The following is a 6,289-nucleotide window of genomic DNA, read 5'->3' on the forward strand; positions in this document are numbered from 1 at the left end:
TCACTTGCCTTCTAAGCCCTTTGTGTTTGTGTGGTTTTTTTTTTTTTTGTTTTTTTTTTTTGGGGGGGGGTGCCTCCAGGCTTCCAGCCAATGGGTAATACATTTCTCTTGTGCCAGGGCCTCCCCCAGTCCAAGTGCCCCTTCTACTTGATGGCTCACCTTACTCACCCCTCCTTGTCCTTCTGCCCCAATGCCCTCTCATCCCCCTCCCTCAGGCAGAATTCATTTGCTCCTCTTCTGTGTTCTCATGGCACCAGATAGCTCCTTGCTTATCACTTCAAATTATGGTTATACCATTTAAAAAATATTTTTCTATAGATCTTTAAAGAGAATTTTATATTTATATTTTAGTTTTCGGCAGACACAACATCTTTGTATGTGGTGCTGAGGATGGAACCCGGGCCGCACGCATGCCAGGTGAGCGCGCTACTGCTTGAGCCACATCCCCAGCCCCTAGAAATATTTTTTAGAAAATGACTTATAGCCTGGCACCAAGCTCACATGGAATACAGTTTGTTGAGTGAGACTTCTATGTAAAGACAGTTAGGCCAGTAGGATCTTTGGAATTTGAAATCCAAGGGTAAGAATTGAAACCTGGTCATATAGCAAAGTTCTATTTGTGGCTTATTTCACTATTGAGTTATTTAAATTTTGTTTAATATCAAGTGTCCATTGTTGGTAGTATCAAACTTCATTCAATAAACTGATCTTAGGAGTAAGAAAAATCATGCAAGTTTATTAATATCTGATACATATTAAAGACTAGATATTAGGCACAGCATTTCCATCAGTGATAGGGAGACTGCATTCCATGTCTTTCATGCCAAAAATATAAGATTTCTACTATAATCAAGATACAAGGGGAAAGTCAAGTTCTTGCAAAATATCTTAAAATATTCAAATTTTGGTAAGTGGGAAGAACACTAGGAGGCACAAGGAGGGCAATCAGTTTTGAATTCCAACTCGATGTTTAGCTGAATGACCCAAAGGTAAGTCGTTAAACCTCTGACCCTCTCCCCGCACTTTTAAATAGTAAACACTAGAATGAGCTTGGTGACATACTGTAGAATGCCCTGCCCCCAAAACCCACTAGTTATGAAGTCATCCATCCTTGCAAGAAGCCCACCTTAAAAGATACTAAAAGCGTGTGATTTAGATCTCCCAAGTCCAACATTTCTGAACACGTGCCACAGGAAAATAAGGTCAACTGTAAAAGACATCCATGGCTTAACTGTAAAGCCACAGGCTGCATGGAACATAGAACACTTGGAAACAGACTTCAAGCTTGACAGTGCTTATACAATTCTGAATCAGAAAGAGCAAAAGGACCCTGTTCTAGGAGATGAATCAATCACAGAAAAAATACAGCCGGTTGAGGAGCCAGCAACACTCTCCAAGGTTTACTGTGATGTCAATAAAATAAGCTACTCCAAAACCTTTGCTTTGATTCCAGAATCACCAACCAATATCCTACTCATGAACAGCCTTCCTAGTTACTGTGCCCACGAAACTGGAATTCCTACATGGCAAAAAACAAGATACCTGGATCTTGAAAGATCATGTGGAAAATAAATTCTGTGTTTCTAAATCAACTCAGATGTTTGTCAAGTGTTAATTCATTAATGAGCCAGACTCAAAGAGCCTCCTACGGTTAGGAAGAAATAGCAAAAATATTTAAAAAAATGGTTTTCAACCAGAGGAACAGGTCCCAGGATATATCAAACGATTGTTTCCCGGTGCAAAAACTTGTTTTTCTGGCCTGCCCACCTGGCTCCAAGATATCTACCCTTACCATGTATGTTTAACACCAACCAGTAGAGGACAATGACTGTCAATTTTCATCCCAGATATGACATTATATGTCATTCTCTTTCTCATGCATACAATGAGAACCACCTCAAGATAATATTAGGTATCTTGTCAAAATCCATACATCAAGATGTTAACAGAGCAGGAATGAAAAGCCTTTGTACCACTTCAGAGTCTGACATCACGTCAAATCCATTTTCATATTTACAGTCATTTTCCCCGATTACCCACTATTGCTACGAACCAATAGCATGAAGGAATGTATTAATAATGCTTATGTAGATGTGTCTACATGCTTCATAAGCCTCCTTAATAAAGTGAAGGGTCACCTCCTAGTAGGAGTAGGTCTTTTCCATTCTGGTCCCGAGATGCTGTTGACATACCCACAAGAGCCGTTTTAAAGTTATGTAAATGAAAATAGAACTTAGCATTTTGTTTTAAAAATATTAACACCAGCAAAAACAAACCAAATGCCTTCCAAGTGTTTTAAAGCAAAGAACTGCAGAGAATTTCACAGTTTACTTCTTGGTTGAGGATGGGATCTCTAAATATGGGCTAGTTTTGAAAAGCTTCCTGGCAAGATAAATGAGCCAAGAGGCATGCAAAACGTGAAAAAGTGAGCCCTAAATTTTGTTTCCAAAAATCTTCCAAATGGAAACAGATAATCTATTAAGAGACGTTCTCCTCCCGTCCTTGCTCTCAGAGAGGAGGATGTGTGAAGTGCTGCAGCCTCCAGAGAGCAATATTTGACTCACAGCAGCCAAAGTGGTTTCACACATTTGTTACTGTTCTAGTCCAAATAGATGCAGAAATAGTCACTCGTTCAGAAAGGCATTTAAGTTGCTTATGAAATTCAGAAATCTTCCCTAAAAGCACAAAGTTGCTTTTAGTTTATCATATTCCTATCAAACATGTGCTGCTAAGTGGGTCTGGTCAAATTTATTGAAAATACTTTTTGCTGCAGTTTCCTCAGATATTTAAAAGTGTGACATTTACATAACAGATTTACTAAATTAGTGTTCATATATTCAAAGATAAGAAAAATGCACTCTACCTTAATATTACCCATAATTTCAATTCAGTGCACCAAAGAGAAAGGGACCCAGAAGGTAACTAGACCCTTGTTTATTTGCAGTGAGTTCTATGCATTCATTCCAGGTCACCACAAGAGCTTTAGAATATGCCAGAACACAGGCAAGAAGAGTTGGACTTAATTAGCAATTAACTGATACTTCACAGTTGTGGGGGCAGGGAACTGGACCACTATGTAAACTCCACATCAGCCAAAGACCTGTTTAAATCAACCCAGTGATATAAAGTCTATTTATCTGTCACTCCTGAGGTCTTACACCATTCAGCCCACAGTGTTAGATAACTTCCGTTGCCCACCCACCCACAATGGTTAGCCTTCTGGTTTGTACCATAGGAGCCTGCCTGCCTGGGTATGACCTTGACCACAATGGGGTCCATCACAATTTCTCTCCAGGAGTTTGGAATTGAAAGGAGAAACACCCAGCCACTTTGAGCCTCTCCGCGCATGCGCCCTCAGGGGCTGCTGCGCAAACCTGGTGATCAGGCGCCACACAGCAAAATTCCAAGCGTTAAGCTGTGGAGAAGAGAGCCGGCAGGCAGGAGGAGTGAAAGGGAAGTAAAGGAGGCAAAAGCTCCTGTGGGGCTGGGGAGGGGAGAAAAAAGGGAGAGAGTACCTGGTTCCAAAGCATCCTGGCTCCTATTTCTGGTCCCCGAGCTCCACGTCTCCCCTTCAGCTAGTTGAAATTTCTACATTTTAGTCCACTGTAGATCTCTTCTTGCCTTAGTTTCCTACCTTCTTCCCTCCACGTGAAGCATACCACCTTGAAAAGCACATTTCTTCTGACTGCCTTTTCTGACATCACGGTTTTTAGTTAGAATTTCTCTACCGAGTTTCTGTAGGTATGTACTACTGCAGTAAATGAGGCAAGTTTGAAACAATCTTTGTTCTCTCCTCAATGTTGGACTCTTAGTCCCCCTTATTAAAGGGTGCTTCCTTTTAAAAATCTACTTGATTTTAATCAGAACCAGAAGCATACAATCAACAATTTGCAACAAAATTGGCAACAACTGCTTGCAGTTGTTCTCCCCTCCACTTTGATTTCTGGCTAGAAGTCTGGTGTGCAACTTGTTTGCAGCCTTTAAATAAAAAGGCTTTCTATCTGACTTTCCATATTTAATGATTTAGCACATTGACCTGCCAAAAAAAGCCCAAGGCTCAAAAACCGTAATAAGGCCTTATAATAATAGAGTTTCTCCTCCTAACAAATTTCCCCTCAAGAGCACCCGAGTCAGCTGGTTCACAGTGTAACTAGTCTAACAAGCTCTTACTCCAAATTTGCAAAACCAGAGGAGAAATGTGTCTCCAAAACAGGCAAACCAAGTATTCAAGTACATTTCAAGGCAATGCAAAGTAGTAGCAAGGAAACAGTTCCAACCTTAGATAGAAGGTGAGTTGTTGAAAATACATTGATACTGCTTTTGGAAATTTGAATCTTACCTCTCTCCGACTCCTAGAAGTGAGGCTCAGTTTTCTGAGACTTCAGGCTGTTGTAAACCCATGAAGGTCATGAAGTGTATTTGGAGTGTGGAGGAATAAGACATTTTCAACCCAGTGTACCATCTTGAATTTTCTGATTCTCGCCAGTAGAGGTCTTTGTTGTTCACCTTTCCTCCAGGTGAAAACCTCCTGCCAGGTGATATCTTGTATACAACAAGCCACACCTGAAAGTCACCTCTTGGAGTTTAAGGGCTATTCGACAATAGTGACCTGCTCTCTTCTTTCTCCTCAGAGAAACCGTACATAAGTGTTTTACAGAATCTTGTAATGTGGTAGAATCATGGGGTGAGTGGCCAACTCACCTTGGTGGTGACATTCTGTTCTCTAGGGTGCTGAGAGTTGGTGGCAGCCTGGGAGGTAGTCTGGACTAGGACCCCTTGAAGTTGCTTCCAGGCATGTAGTTTGGTTATTAATTCATTCCTAGGGATACATTAACATTTTTATTAGCCTGACTCTTTGTGGAGATAGTAACAAACAGAAGGTGTAGCTATGGGGGCACTTTGACTTTACTTAAAGCTCACATTAATTAATAAATTTTGCCTGTTAGTCAAAGGCCTTAGCCAAAGGCCTTTTGGTGAATTGTAGCCCAGAATTCAGGACACAATCTCTCTGGTCTTCACCCCCTCCCCTACCAGCTCACTTCCTCTAGTACTATGACTCCAACACTCCTTTGCTGGCCCAGGGAACCCCAATCTGTTGATCCTGCAGGTCCCACAGCCCCATCTTGTCATCGCCTTTCTCAAGTAACGGCTCAGCTTTCGTGGTCCATCATGATAATTACTCCCTCGGTCAGACCCTTCGCTCCCTGGAGCCTCTCTCACTTTGTCTTCCTTGCTTGGCGAAACTCGAGCTCCCTGCCTAATCCATGCTGCACCTGCTCAGCTGATTGTGGCTGGAGAGACGCTGGTCTCTGTTTAAATTTGCAACCATAACTTTAAAGGGGGTTCTTGTGGCTAGCAGGCAATTCTGCCATCACTTCCAAGTTCATGTACTCTGGCTGACCTAGACGGTTGCTTCATATCTTCTTTTTCTTCAAACCACCAATATTACTAGTCCTATTCTCCCCCTCAGCTGTCACCCTGCTTCCCTTTTCACTCAGAAAATTAGTCACTAGAGAATCCCCACAAGCTTCCACCATCCCATTTACCCATCCCTGCGCCTGTGCTACAAACTCCATCTCTTTCCTGTTGATGCGAATAAGCTGCAGTGTTCCTCAGACTCCATCCCTTCTCACTTACTTGAGAACATACCTCAGCAAGCACCCCCCATTATCAATTTTCTATCAACTTTCCCTCCTCTGCCATATCTTTACCACCAGCAAACACAATGTCAGTCATCCCTTCTCAACTATGGCTTCCTAACTGCTTGTTCAACATCTCCCCTTAAATATCTAATATGTGATTTGAACTTCATTTAGCTAGAACCAGCATCTCACTGTCCTATTCCCAAACCCCAGACATCTCCCATCGCCTCCCCACCTTAGTTGATGTATCTCCATCCTCTAGTTGCTGAGATTAGTCTTTTTCAATAATTATTTTATTCCTGTTCCATATCTAATCTGTCAACAGATACTTTTAACTTTACCTTCAAAGCATATCCAAAAATCGGATTATCTTTTGCCACATCCAGTGCTCTATCCTGGCCGAGTCTGCCATCACGTCTCAACTGGATTTTCACAATAGGCTCCTAAACAAGCCTTTTATCTCCTTCAGGCCCTGCTCAACGCAACAGCGCAGGTGATAATATTAAAACACGAGGGCTAGGGTGTGTCTTAGTGATGGAGGGCTTGCCTACATGCACGAGGCCCTGGGATTGATTCCCATTACCGAAAACTACCAACACATGATCTTGTGCCACATCTCTGCTGCAAGCCCTCTGATGACTTCCCAT

This window comes from Marmota monax, unplaced genomic scaffold (assembly GCF_021218885.2).
Source record: "Marmota monax isolate L192 unplaced genomic scaffold, Marmota_monax_Labrador192_F-V1.1 WCK01_AAM20220418_F8-fsc00099, whole genome shotgun sequence".
Taxonomy (NCBI): domain Eukaryota; kingdom Metazoa; phylum Chordata; class Mammalia; order Rodentia; family Sciuridae; genus Marmota; species Marmota monax.